The sequence below is a fragment of the Aedes albopictus genome, chromosome 1 (genome assembly GCF_035046485.1).
Source record: "Aedes albopictus strain Foshan chromosome 1, AalbF5, whole genome shotgun sequence".
NCBI classification, from domain to species: Eukaryota; Metazoa; Arthropoda; class Insecta; order Diptera; family Culicidae; genus Aedes; species Aedes albopictus.
The window spans coordinates 66,175,315-66,190,807 of NC_085136.1; positions in this window are offsets into that span (position 1 = coordinate 66,175,315).

Sequence of the window (15,493 nt, forward strand, 5' to 3'; positions counted from 1 at the left end):
GGGCAGTTCTTCTTCTTATTATTATTCTTCTTTTTATTCTTCTTCTTCTTCTTCTTCTTCTTTATAGCTCTACGTCCTCACTGGGACTTGGCCTGTCTCACTTCAACTTTGTGTTCTTTCAGCACTTCCAAAGTTATTAATTGATGAGCTTTATTTGCCTGCCATTGCATGAATTTGTATATTGTGAGGCAAGGACAATGATACACTATGCCCAGAGAGTCGAGAAAATTTTCCCGACCGGAACGGGAATCGAATCCGCCGTCTCCGGATTGGCGATCCATAGCCTAAACCACTAGGAGACTAACTGGAGACTTCTGGAGAAACTCCTAGAAGAAGGATTTTTAGGATGCATCTTACAAAGAATTCTTGGAGAAATCCCAGAACCAACTCCTGGGGGAATTTCGGATGAATTCTGGAAGGGATTGGGTTTACAGAAGAAAATCGTGGAGAAAACCTGGAATCTTTTAAAAAGTTCCTCCTTCGATGTTTTCAGTAGCTCCTTCTGCAATTTCTGCACATTTATCTGGAATTCTCTCAGGTGTTCCAAATGCAAATTCTCCCGGTGTTCATCAATGAATTTGTTCAGGTGCTTTTTTCATGGAATTCATTATGAAATAAATCCAGGTTTTTTTTTATATTTTCACAAATTTTACAGAACAACCTTTCTTAAGAAATTCCACCAATTTCTTAAAGAATTAACACGGCATTTTTTTCGTAAGGAATTCCTCCATGAGTTTTTTTTTCTGGGTTTTTCACAAATAGTCGTGCCAATATTTCTATCTGGAAATGCAATCTGGGAATCCCAGAAAATAAACCTCTGAAGGAATCCCTGAACTTCTAGAGGAATCTCAGAAGAAACTGAGGAATCTCGGGAAGACTTCCTGGAGCATTCCAGGAACTCCTGGAAGAATCCCGGAAGGAATAAAGCAATACTTGAAGAAGTCCCAAAAGAGTCCCGTAAAGAGTTTCTGGCGAAACCTCGAAAAGAACTCCTGGAAGAATCCCAGAGGAAACTACGGAAGAAATCCTATAAATCCCACACACAAAAAATCTTCAGTTATTCCGTAACCACAATCAAAATTCCTAGGAGCTTCTGTGTTATCTTACCCAACGTTTCGACACTTTGGATGGTGTCGAAATACGTATCTTTTCTCTGAAGAAGACACCATCCAAAATGTCGAAACGTCGGGTTACATGACAACTCGTTTTGATTTAACAAGAGTGCGTAGTCATCAAAATCTGAGTCTAACTAGAGTTTTTTATGAGCCCCACTGAAGTACCTACCAAAATAAATGAAATTAACAACGAAATTGTCCACTATAATTAACATCAATTCCACCGAATCCACATGAGAATCCATCCATTACCCCTTTTAATGTCTTCTAATTCCAGCAGATTTCCTGCTACCGTAGACTGAACCGAAATCGTATCAGACATTGATCCTACCATAGGTCTAGCCACAATCCCAATTGGAAGTCCTCCTAAAACCCCAAAAATGCCTTCGAAAATGGATACTTGATACAGTAGACGTTCGATAACTGCAACAACATGTTTACGTTTCACTTAGCGAACAAAATATGATAACTGCAAAGTCAGATAGGCGGCAACAACCCATCAATTGACGTTAAATGAACGCAAAGTTCATTCCACTGTTCATTTGGGCTAACATGGCGCACTGTTTTGACGGATTGCGGGGCGATAACTGCAAATTTATTGCACTTACCGGACTTGCAGTTAAAAAGCATTGCAGTTAAACCGTTTGCACCGACCGAATGTCTACTGTACTGGTGAAGTACTTTTGCTTAGGTTGATCTCATAGATAACTTGGCCTGAAGTTTGGGATGCCTTGGCTGAACCTAGAATGTTTACAACACACATCAAACTGAAACATGAATGTTCCATCTTAATTTGTAGAACCTGATTGGAATGGATATATCTCGTTAGCCGGAAATATATACAAAGTTCTGGTTGTTGTGGTAGATCAAGTGATCTGATCTCCAGAAGGATTGGGAAGGCTTTAAATATTTAATTTGTTGGGAAATAAATAACTAGATGAATGAAATAACCAAAGATACTATCGATACCTCGGTTGATCTGACGGACCATTTTGACTGAAGTTTCGGATGATTGCATGAAACAACTCATATCCACGTGACTATTTTGACTATAATGTATTGACTTTTTTTTTATTTTATCTATCTATATCTATATATACAGTGTATCAAACAATTGTCCGTACAGTAATTTTTTGGTGAAAATAATTTTTCATTTAAATGTTTATAACTTCTTTATACGTCAATCAAAAACGCTGAAATTTTGACCAATTATAACCCATATATTAAAGCTCCATTGGTAAAATTTTGAGCGAGATCGAATAAGTTTTCTGAAAGTTATAGAACTTTCAGTAAAACTCATAAGATTTTTGAACACATTTTCAAAACATTATATCTCAATATGTACTTGATGAAACTTTTTCATTTTTTTTGTGTTACAGCTTATACCTAAGGTTTTCATATGCAGCTTCGTTTAAAGTTTTATATTCACTACAAAAAATATGAAAAATCTGTATATGTTCAGAGTGTCATTTAGAAATTTATCATATTTTGATCAATAAAAGTGCCAAGTATTTTCAACTTTTTTAAACTCTCTTAATGTAATATTTTTATACAGGACCTACTCAACTACATATGAAGAGTAGGTCCTATGGATTTTTCGTTCAGTCAATGCACTTTTATTGGTGGAAAACGTTTGGCAGATTATATGTTCAAAATATAGTAAATTTTTAAACATCGTCAGCTACATAAGCACATTTTTCATATTTTTTGTAGTAAATATAAAACCTCAAACATAGCTGCATGTGAAAGCCTTAGGTATAAGATGTAACACATAAAAAATTGAAAAAATTTCATCGAGTACATATTGAGATATAATGTTTTAAAAATTTGTTCAAAAATCTTATAAGTTTTACTAAAAGTTCTATAACTTTCAGAAAACTTATTCGATCTCGTTCAAAATTTAACCAATAGAGCTTTAATATTTGGGACATGATTGGTCAAAATTTCAGCGTTTTTGATTGACGCATAAAAAAGTTATAAACATTTGAATGAAAAATTATTTTGACAAAAAATTTGCTGTACGGACAATTGTTTGATACACTGTATATATAAATGCAGTGGCATACGTGGGACCGCGCATAACTTGCGAACGGAAGGACCGATTTTGGTCGTCTTACTTTTGTTCTGTTTGTTTTCACCCAATGAAGGTTTATGAGACAAAAAACATGGAAAAATAGAGAGTTTTTGAAAATCGATCTTCCATAAATTTGACCGGGGACTTGGTCTTGGCTAGAAACTTGAAACGTCAGAAAACGCAGTAGGCAATACAAAGTTTGCCGGGTACAGCTAGTTTTATACAAAAGAGAACCTTTTTTCTGAGCCACTATGATTTTTCTTCAGATTTTTAGAACTTTATTTTGGTACCAATCACAAAGAGATTTTTTTAAATCACCGTTTGACAGCTGGTCAACTGCTTGACAGCTCCGCTCAGTACAAAATGCGAAGAGGGGTGATTCGACAAATCTATCCCATACAGATACAAACTTCAAACTGATTTTTTAATAGGTTCCCGGGCACCAAAATTCATAAAAATTTGGATTTCGGCTAAGTTTGGCATACAGATTCAGAATATGGAATTACCTCAACATAGCTAAAAAAGCCAATTTCTTGGGCAGTTTCTTTGAGAATTTTGTGGCAGTTATTTGGGAGATTCTTTGGATACTTTAGAAATTTATTCGACGATTTCTTTCAGATTTTTTTTCGGAAATCGACAGTTCTTTCTGAGAATACATTGCGAATTCCTCCACTAATTCCGATCGGGAATTCTTGAGTTTCCAAAGAAATTATATAAGAAATTTCGAAGAGAATTGCCGAGATAATCATTTGAAAATCTCCGAAATAATTCTCGAAGAGTATCCTAAAATAGTTTTGCCATTAACTACTAAAAGAGTTGCCTCAGAAATTTCCAAATGATTTACCCAAAAAATGTTCAGAAAAACTGCCAAAAACTTATTTATGGTGATAAGCACCAAGACGGTTAGTACGAGTTTTAATCCTGATTTACACAAATCCGGATTAAATTTTAATACCCCATTCGATAAGCATCAAGAGAGGATTAAACAACGGAAGCACGCAGCCATTCTCTCTGGCTTGAACGGCTTGAACATGTGTGTGAGTGCGCTCGCGGTAGTGCTGTCAATAGAGGCTTGCATCAAAAACATAACCTCATCGAATTCTCATACGATTTGTAAACATTGCCATCTAATTTTTTTTGATGGCATTGACGGCTTTATGGACCGACGCCGAAGGAAAGAAAGAGAAGGAGACAGTGATGACGTCAGCGTGCAAGCGCTCATCAGCTGATGTTTATTTTTGTTGACTTCTTCTCCTTCCCTCTTCTACCTACTTCAAGAAAAACAAAATTAAAAGTAGAAATCGGTACGGAGTTCACTACGGTAAATAAATTTAGTAGCAATAGTGCGGAGTTTTTCAAACGCGTTTTTGTATTTGCACTCCAGCCAACGTATTCGGACGCGGTAAAGCGTAAGTTCCTTCTGATTCAACCCAACCCGTGGTAAACAAGCTTTATTTTGTCAATTTCTTGATTTTTGCTTTGGCTGACCAAGCCATGTGGGAAATTACACTGTTGAAAATGCTTTGACATCCATGTGCACAACAGAACATGTGCTCGATGAACAAATTGAGATTTGAAATTATGAAAAGAAATCCACGTACTCCGGTGAGACTCGAACTCACGACTCCCAATTCGCTAGACGGGCGCTTCTATTCCTTCAAGCTACGGAGTCACTCGACTATCTCCGTCGCCAGCAGGCCTAGAACTGAACTCGATTCCACAATCGCACATGGTTATCTTCTTTTCACAATCCAAACCCCCTTCGGATGGGATTAGATGAAATTCGTAGAAGAATCCCGCAGACTTTCATAGAGGGATTCCGAAAAAAATTCTAGAAAAAATCGAAGGAATTCATATAGGAATTTATCCCTAATAAGATGTTGGGGTCAATATGATCTAGACAGGCACGCTGAACGTGCACTACGCCATCGTGGTGCAAAATTGCTAGCATCCAAGAAGGGTTAACGAAGAACTTCCGTAAAATACCATGTGAAGTTCCCGAAGGAACTTTTATTCGAACTCATGAAAGACATTTTGTTGTATAAATTCCTGAACGTAATTATGAAAGATCTTCTAGAGGAACACTCAACGAAATTTATGAAAGAACAAAAATCCTGGAGAAACTCCTTTGAAAAATACATAGAGAAAGGCTTCCTTTTAATTCATAAATGAACTATCGAAGTGATTCACAATTTTACGCCCGGGGGAATTCCTAGAGGAACTCCCCGAGGTATCTCTAGAAAAACTCTCGGATGAATTCCTAGAGAAGCTCTTGGAATAGATTTCCGAGAAGAAATGACGCAGATATTTCTGAAGAAACTCCCAGAGGAGTTTTTATAGGAACTCCCGGGATTCCTCATGAAATTTCTTCAGACGTTGTCCAGAGACTTACCCCAAGAATTTTCGCAGTGATCACCTCAGAAATAACCTCGGGGATACCTTAAGAAATGTCCCTAGGGAATTTTCAAGGAATTTTTCTCAGGAATAACTGAAGAAATTTGTACAGGGATTCCTCAAAAAATGCCTTCAGAGATTACCCCATGAATTTACTCTGAGAATCCCCGGGGAATCATCAGGAAATCTTCTCAAAGATAACTCTTGGAACTTCCTCCAGAGATAAATCCGGGAATACCTCAAAAAATTCTTCCACGGATTCCTTACAGATTTCTTCCAGAAATGCCTTCCGGATTTCTTCCTCAAATTCCTCCGGCAATTCCTCCACTTTTTCTTTCAAAAAATCCTCAGGCAATTCCTCCATTTTTACTTCCAAAAATTCTTCCGGAAATTTCTTATCGAATCCCTACGGAAATACCTCAAGAAGTACTTCGAGAAATTCCTCCGGAAACTACTCATATTTTTCTTCCACAAATTCCTCCATGAATCCTTCCAGTATTTCCTGCAGAAATTTCTAAAGAAATTCCGGAGGAAATTTCTCAAGAAATTCCGGAAAATCCTCCAGGAATTCCTCCGGAAATTTCTCAAGAAATTCCACCGCAAATTCCCCAAGGAATTTCTCAGGGAATTCCGCCGCAAATTCCCAAATAAATTCCGGAAATTCCCAAAGAAATTCCGAAAATTCCTTAAAGAATTCCACCGGAAATTCCCCAAAGAATCATCCGGAAATTCCCCAAGAAATTCGTTCGGACATTCCTCTGGAAATAACTAAAGGAATTCCTCCAGAAACTCCTCAAGAAATTCCTGAAGAAATTTCTCCGGAAATTCCTCATGGAATTCTTCCGGAAATTTCTCAAGGAATTCAGCCGGAAATTCCCCAAGGAATCATCCGGAAATTGCCCGAGAAATTCGTTCGGAAATATTTCCAGGAATTCCTCAAGAAATTCCGCCGAAAATTCTTCAAGAAAATCCGCCGGAAATTCCGTAAGGAATTCCGCAGCAAATTCCTAAAGAAATTCTTCCTGAAATTCCTCAAAGAATTCCACCAGAAATTTCTCAAAGAATTCCTCCGAAAATTCCTCAAGGATTCATTTCAGAAATTCTTCCAGGAAGTACTCAAGGAGTTGCTCAGGAAATTCCTCAAGGAAATCCGCCTAAAATGCCTCCAAGAATTCCGCCGAAAATTCTTCAAATAAATACTCCGGTAATTCCGGTAATTCTCCAGGAATTTCTCAGGAAACTCCTCAAATAATTCCTCCGGAAATTATTCAAGAAATTCTTCCGGAAATTCCTCAAGAAATATCTCCGCAAATATCTCAAGGAACTCATCCGGAAATTCTTAAAGTAATCCGTCCGGAAACTCTTCCAGGAATTCCCCAGGAAATTCCTCAAGGAATTTTGCCGGAAATTCCCCAAGGAATTTCTCCGGAATTTCCCCAAGAAATTCGTTCGGAAATACTTCCAGGAATTCCTCCGGAAATTTCTCAAGAAATTCCGCCGAAAATTCCTCAAGCAAATTCTTCAAGGAATTCCGCCGCAAATTCCCTAAGGAATTTCTCAAGCAAATCCCCAAAGATTCCCCCGGAAATTCCTCAAACAATTCCACCGAAATTTCTCAAGGAATTCCTTCAAAAATTCCTCAAGGAATTATTCTAGATATTCTTCCCGGAATTACTCAAGAAATTCCTCAAGGAGTTCCTCAGGAAGTTCCAATAGGAAATCCGTCTAAAATACCTCAAGGAGTTCCGCCGTAAATTCCTCAAGGAATTCCGTAGCAAATTCCCCAAATAATTACTCCGGAAATTTATCAAGGAGTTCGTCAAGGAATTCGTCCCGTAATTCTACCAGGAAATTCCTCAAGGAATTCCTCTGGAAATTCCTCAAGGAATTCCGCCGGAAATACCTCATGTTAGTCCTCCGGAAATTTCCCAAGGAATACTTAAGGAAATTTCTCGACAAATTCGTCCGAAAATTCCTCAAGCAAATCCGCTGGAAATTCCTCAAGCAAATCCGCCGGAAATTCCTGAAGGAATTCCACTTGAAATTTCTCAAGGAATTTCACTGGAAATTCCTCAAGGAATTTCACTGGAAATTCCTCAAGAATTCCTGGAAAAAATTCCGGAAATTCCTCAAGGAATTACACCGCAAATTCTTCAAAAAATTTCAAAGGAAATTCCTCAAGAAATGCCACCGGAAATTCCTCAAGAAATTCCGCCGGAAATTCCTCACGGATTTCCTCTGGAAATTCTTCAAGCAATTTCGCTGGAAATTCCTCAAGGAGTTCCGCAGGAAATTCCTGGAAGAAATTCCGCCGGAAATTTCTCAAGAAATTTGACCGGAAATCCCTCAAGGAATTCGTCCGGATATTCTTCCAAGAATTCCTCCGAAAATTTCCTTAAGAATTCCTGGAAGAATTTCCGGACGAATTCCTTTTTGGAGCAATTCCTTCAGGAATTCATGGAGGAATTCCCGATGCAATCCTTGAGGAATTTCAGGTGAAACTCCTTGAGGAATTTACAGTGAAATTCTTTGAGGAATTTCGAATGAAATTCCTTGAGGTTTTTTTTCTTTTCTTTTTTATGGCTCTACGTTCCCACTGGGACTTGGCCTGCCTCTCTTCAACTTAGTGTTCTTTTGAGCATTTCCACAGTTATTAATTGGAGGGCTTTCTTTGCCAGCCATTGCATGAATTTGTATATTGTGAGGCAAGCACAATGATACACTATGCCAAGGGAGTCGAGAAAATTTTCCCGACCGGAACGGGAATCGAACCCGCCGTCTCCGCATTGGCGATCCATAGCCTTAACCACTAGGCTAACTGTAGACCCCAAATTCCTTGAGGTATTTCCAGTGAAATTCCTTGAGGAATTTTCGGTGGAATTTCTTGAGGAATTTCCGGTGAAATTTCTTGATAAATTTACGGTGAAATTCCTTGAGGAATTTCCGGTGAAATTCCTTGAGGAATTTCCACAAAAATTCCTTGAGGAATTTCCACAGAAATTCTTTGAGGAATTTCCACAGAAATTGCTTGAGGAAATTCAAGTGAAAATCCTTGAGAAATTTGTAGCTTTTTTTTTTTGAGGAATTTCCAGTGGAATTCCGAAGGAATTCCATGTGGAATTTGTAGAATTTTCGGAGGAATTCCTTGATGATTTTCCGGAAGAATTCCTTGAGGAATTTTCTTAGGAATTCCTTGAGGAATTTTCGGAAACTTTCCTGGAAGAATTTTGGAGGAATTTCTGGAAGCATTTCTAGAGGAATTCCTGGAGAAATTCCTAGAGGAATTCCAGGAGGAATTTCCGGAGGAGTTTGTTGAGGAATTTCCGGCAGAACTTCTGGAGGAATTTCCGGAGGATATCCGGGAAGGAGACCTGAAGAAATTTGTGAAAGAAAAAAAACTTGAGTAATTTCCGGAGAATTCCTTGAGGGGATCCGGAGGAATTCATTAAGGAATTTCCGGAAGAATTTTTGGGAGGAATCTTCGAAGGAAATCCAAGAAGAATTTCCGGAGGAGTTCCTGGAGGAATTCCGGGAGGTTTTGGCGGAGAAATTCCTGGAGGATTTTGCAGAGGAAATCCTGGGGAATTTTCTGGACGAGTTCCTGGAGAATTTTCCGGAGGAATTTCTGGAGGAATTCTTGGAGGAATTTCCGCAGGAATTCTTTGAAAAATTTGTGGAAGAAAAACTTGAGTAGTTCCCTGATAAATTCCTAGAAGAGCTTCCGGAGGAATTTCCGTAGGGATTCGTTAAGGAATTTCCGGAAGAATTTTTGGAAGAAAAACTGGAGGAATTTCCGGAGGAATTTGAGGTACAAATCCGTAAGGCATTTCTGGAAGAAATCTGGAAGGAATCCCTGGAAGAATTTTTTGAGGTATTCCCGGATTTATCTGTGAAGAAAGTTCCTATAGTTATCTCTAAGAAAATTTCCTGATGATTCCGCGGGGAAATTCGTTGCGGATTCTCTGACTAAATTCTTGAAGTAATCTCTAAAGGCATTTGTTGAGAAATCCTTGAGCAAATTTCTTCAGTTATTCCTGAGGAAATTCCTTGCTAATTCTCTAGGGACATTTCTTGAGGTATCCCCGAATTTATTTCTGCGGAATCCCTTGAGAAATTTTCGGAGATATTCTTTGAGGAATTTCCGTATGAATTCTCGGAAGAATTTTTAGGAAAGTCCTGGAGGAATTTCCGGAGGAATTCATTTAGGAATTCTTGAATGAATTTCTGGAGGAATTTTCGAAAGAGTTCCTGGAACAATATCCGGAGGAATTCCTAAAACATTTCTGGAGGAATTCCTGGGGGAATTTCCGGAGGAGTTTGTTGAGGAATTTCTGGAGGAGTTCCTTGAGGACTTTCTGGAGGAATTGCTGGAACAATTTCCGGAGGAATTGCTGAGGATTTTTCTGAGGAACTCCTGGAGGATTTTCCGGAGGAATTCCTGAAGGATTTTCGGAGAAATTCCTTAAGGCGAAACTGGATCCATTTCCTCACTTTTTGGTTTTTGATTTTTTATAAAATAACGAAGCAATATTTTCAAAATCGGTTTTCGTGCACATGTTGAGTATGGATCAAGGTATCTCCTGAATTTTTTCCAGATTGAAAATGTTTTTAGTTTTTGCAGAAACCATTTTTAAACAAAATATTACAAAAAAATGGTTTCTGCAAAAACTAAAAACATTTTCAATTTGGAAAAAAAAAATCAGGAGATACCTTGATCCATACTCTACATGTGCACGAAAACCGATTTTGAAAATATTGCTTCGTTATTTTATAAAAAATCAAAAACCGAAAAAATGGAAAAATGCTTCCAGTTTCGCCTTAAGTAATCACTGTAGGAATTCCTGGACGGATTCCTGGAGGAATTTCTTGAGTAATTGTCGGAGGAATTCCTTGCGGATTTTCGGAGGAACATCCGGAGGAGATCCTTGAGCAATTTCCGGAGGAGTTCCTGGAGGAATTTCTGGAGGAATTCTGTGAGGTTTTTGCGGAAAAATTCCTGGAGGAATTTTCCGGAGGAATTCCTAGAGGATTTTCCGTAGGAATTCCTTGAAGGAATGCATGGAGAAATCACCGCAGAAATTACTGGAGGAATTCTAGGAGAAATGAAGGAATCTGTTGAGTAATTTTAGGCGGAATCCCCGAAGGAGTTCCTGCAGGAATCCACAAAGAAATTTCTGAAGGAATCCTCGATGCAATTCCTAGAGCATCTTTAAATATAACCCGGAAGAGTTTCGTAAATTTGCGTATCTGGAAAATTTGCTGAAAAAATCTACAGGAATCCTCGACTAAGTTCCTAAAGGAATCCTCGAAGGAGAAATCATTGAAGGAACTCCTGGAGGAATCGAAGTTACTGTTGAAGAAATTTTGAATGCATTTTTGAAGGCATCCCCGAAAGAATTCCTTGAAGCAAAAAAATAGAGAAATTTTGGAAACGTTTCCTAGATAAAGTATTCCTGCAAGAATCCTCGAGAGACTACCATTATATAAAAAATAAAACTCCTGAAGAAATTCATGGAGAAGTCTGCGAATGAATGCCCAAAACATCTTGGAGTAATGCACGACAAAATTCCCGGAGAAATCCGCGAGAAAATTTCTGAATTCTCCGAGGGAATTCCCGGAGGAATACCCGAAGAAATTTTTGCGGGAACCCAGATCAGAAATATGTCCGAAAAGGAGACATCTTCGAAGGGAAATTTACAGAAATCCGGGCGGGATCCCCGAAAAAAGAACTAGGGTGACGAAGGGTATTATCGGCAGGTTTGTTCTCTTCGTCATGGGGGGTTTTGTGGGCCAAATTGCCCGAAATTTGGGCATATAACTCAGCATGGTTGGGAAGGATTTGAGGCCAAATCTGAGATCAATGGGTTTCAAAAAACCCCCCGTGACGAAGAGAACATAAACTGCCGAAAATACGTAAGTTCCCCTATCACTCTTGGTTGAATTTTTACTAGAATTCTCGACATTTTCTGCTCAAAACTGCCACTTAACAAAATCTTTTGTATTGCGAGCAATACTATTATGGAATCACCTATCAACTTCCTGCAAACAAGAAGGAAGGCACCGTTCCTTCGAAAATATCGCTGCAGTAGGATGTCTGTTATTCACGGTGGCGACTGGAGGGAGCAAGCGATCATTTGCACAAGTTTTCTACCACATGTTTTCTTTGTAGCCTTGGCCGTTCTTTTCTTCAAGACACTTTCAAAGGGAGTGGCCTTCCTGGTTCCAGATCGTCTCGTCCAGTTCGAATCAATAAAACGGCGCGGGGAAGTTCTCCGGAATGCATGCTGCAGCTGAAGAGATTTTCTGCTGTTTGTTTTATTTTGTTTATCTTTGACGTTTCTTCATGTGATTCCAGTGGTGTGAGTGTTGATTTCTCTCTGGCATGCAACAGCACGCAGCCATTTTTCTTAATCCGAGATTTTATTTTAGTGCGCCAAAATCGGCGCACTAAAGTTAAACCTCAGATTAAAATCAAGGATAATACCGTTTGGTGCTTAGAAAAATCGAGGATAATACGTGATTGGCGTCTAAGACGCCGTGGAGCTTATCGCCATTAGTGAATCAATTGTGAAGGAAATTACCGAAGGATTTTCCAAAGGGATTTACAATGTAATTGTTGAAGTTATTCCCAAAACAAATGCTGATGATTTTGCGGAAGGTATTCACAAAGGGAATGCCGAAAACATTTCCAAAAAAATCCAGAGAGAATTCCTAACAGAAATGTTGAAGCATTTTTCAAAGGAACTTTTTATGAATAAAGTACAGATTCCAATAAAATTTCCGAAGGAATTCCCCAAGGCATTACAAAAGGAATTTCCTAAGAAATTGCCAAAGTTATTCCCAAAAGAATTGCTGACGCACTTTTTTATAAAATTGCCAAAGGAATTGCAGATGAAATTTCCAGAGAAATTGCCGAAGAAAACCGTAAAGGTTTTGCTAAAGCTGTTTATACAAGATTTTTGGAAAAAAATACAAAGAAATAACATAAGATACTTCAATAAAAATTGCTGAAAAAGACATTAAACAAAGAGTTCCCAAAGAAATTCCAAAGTAAATTACCGAAGGATTTACTTTAGAAGTTACCATATAAATATTCAAAGGAAAAATCTTCAAATAATCGTTGAAAAAATTTCCCAAAAAAAAGGGGCTAAAATCCATTACTTGGTGCAAAATAAAGAAAAACTTTGTACAGTGTAAATGAGTTTTAAGTATAAGCCATTTTGTGAGGCGTTTCGGATCATCTGGTCGCTCATTTCATGATTAAAAAATTGGCAGGAGGCCGTGTCGTAGCCCGTGAGTGTTAATATCAATATCAACAGTCAGTGTTGTCGTGTCGTAAAATATTCTATTGTTTTCACTCTAAAATTAAGATAAAATATTCATCATTGAGACACTCGGTTAGCCTACGTTGTTTTGTATACCGTGATGCAGATGAATACCTTTTCTATATATAAAATACAAAAGCCTACTGCGCTTGTTATTCCGGTCATGCTTATTGTTTAGTCATTGGCAGCTGCTGCTAATTTCGTCATCTTACTTTTCATACGTTACAAACAACTGAGATTACATTGTATCAAATCTGTGATGAATGATCAGCCAGATAATAGCCACCGCTTATTGCCTACAGCTTTAGACGACATAAATTCCAGACATCGACTTCTGCAAACAACAATCCGGATCTACACTGTCTCCCTCCACCACCATGACGTGTCCCCTCGTTTACTTCACCAAGCTTAGATATACCTTTCCTATCGATAACTTGAGCAAACTTACCAATTCCGGTCGCGTCGTTTTCTAAGAAAACCCGAGATAAAACCGGCAAAACATACAACATCCACTACTGACTGGTAGTGGCTCTTTTGCTCGTAGCTTCCGCACGTAAAGCCTATGTGAGTGTTCGATGTGAGGATCAAATTGCCTCAGCAGCTTTGAAGCCACAGCCTACTGAGTTGAGTTGAGTAGCGTGCGCGTATGGCATTTCTTAATGAAGGCACATTATGATAATGCATGATGTGGATGGTAGTAGGTAGCTACTACCGGAGCCCGACCGGAGTAATAGCGGAGAATCGGAACTGCGAAGAAAGGTTCAGCAGCCTCCTCCGGTAGCACATGCACACAAGAAACGTTAAGAGCCGCCGCTTCCATTTCACTTTCTCTTTCGGCTTTTTAAGGCGCGCAAAACCGCGCGCGGTGGAAGAGCTGATGTGATGTGAGCGCTTCATCAGCGAGCGTGAGTGAGTGTGATGCTCGAAGGAGGAGGAACCGCCAACCAACGAGCCTCATCGCAGAGCTGCTCGTATAAACGACATAATGAAGAAGTGTTTAAATTCGCCAACTATGATGCTGCGGAGATGACGACGGCGGAGATGCTGCGATTATGATGGTGGTGTAGGGAATCACAACCTTTACGATGGGAGGCGACGGTACAGAAAAGGTGTGAAGTAATCGCAGTAGCCCGGCAGCAAATGTGATACGGATCAACGCCGGACAGCAGCAGGCTGATGGACGTGAAGCAATGCGGAAGTGTGCCACTTCTGGTTGTGTGGAGGCTCAATTTATCGCTGACGCAGTGGGATAGGTCAGGATCGTTGAAATGAGGCAGAGGATAAACGAGTTTGAAGTGACGTTCTAAACAACTTCTAGCAGCTAACGGTTCTAGAAGGTCGTTCTTTGACCTTCGCCTGCAGGGTAAATAAATCAAGATTTGAGGTTTCCGGTTCTCTTTGGAAGACCTATGAAGCTTATGAAGCTTCGTAATCTACAAACAACTCAATATCTCGCTTCCCTCATCAACTCATATTGAAAGCAAGAGTCCCTTCACAATCTCCCTTTCCACGTGCCGGCAATCATCCTTAATATCGATCTTTTCTTCAGGCTATGATGGCGGCGACCTGTACGCTACGCACGCATCACAACCTGCCGTCCTAGCGAAGGCCACAATTAAATCGTCGCCACTCAATGGGTATCTTTTCGAACCACAATCTCAGCAACCGGTGCGGTGCGGTGGTTCAGCACCTGCGTGCTGCATTCTCACCAACCACCGTCCAAGCAAGTCACTTTTGTTTTCGTTCAAATGTCATTATGAGTCAAGGCCAACTAGGTGCTGACGGAGTGGTACCTTCCTTACATAGTAGGCGCATTTCGTTTTTTTCATTTCATTGTATTTAAGCGGACGACTGACGAGAACGAACCATCGCTGACCGACAACAGGTTCCGGCGCACCAGTTGAGTCTGAGTGCATTTGCTTGCTGACGCTGACAGATGGATGGACAGCATAAAAGCTATTTTTCTGACTAACCTTCCCCTCACTGCAGCACTCCTTTGATCATTGGACTAATGGATGTTGGATATTAGGGGGGATTGGTAGATTATATCCAACGGATTTGAAGATCGTGTTCTCCGTTGATCTAGCCTAGCAGTCTCTGAACGGCGACGGGGCGACGCGCGGCGTTGGAGATCTGGCTGAAAATGTTTAGCAAGCAATAAATAAACATTCGCTATGGTGGTTATTTTACGGATTTTATATAGATGTTCATGTTGCATACCGAAATGCCCGTGTCAAGCGACGGAAGAACCTCAGCATCAATGGCGAAGTCGCAACTGGATGAAAAATATAAACGCAAACAGCAGAGAAGAAAAAAAATCTCAGAACAGCGATTGGCGCCGCCTGGGAATTTAATTAGTGCACTTTTAGCGGTCAATTCGTGTCATCATGAGCCATCTAGCTTTTAAATTAACAAGAAACAAAACTTTTCGAGGTCACACCGTCGCAGTTGGCTGTGTGTTCGTTCAGTTGTTCTTTATGGTAACTGTGGCAACAGTATTTCCTCTTGATAGATTTCTTTGATGTACCTACTTTACGGTCTCCGCGTATGCGGAGAATACGTAAAACGGTATTTCAGAAGTGGCA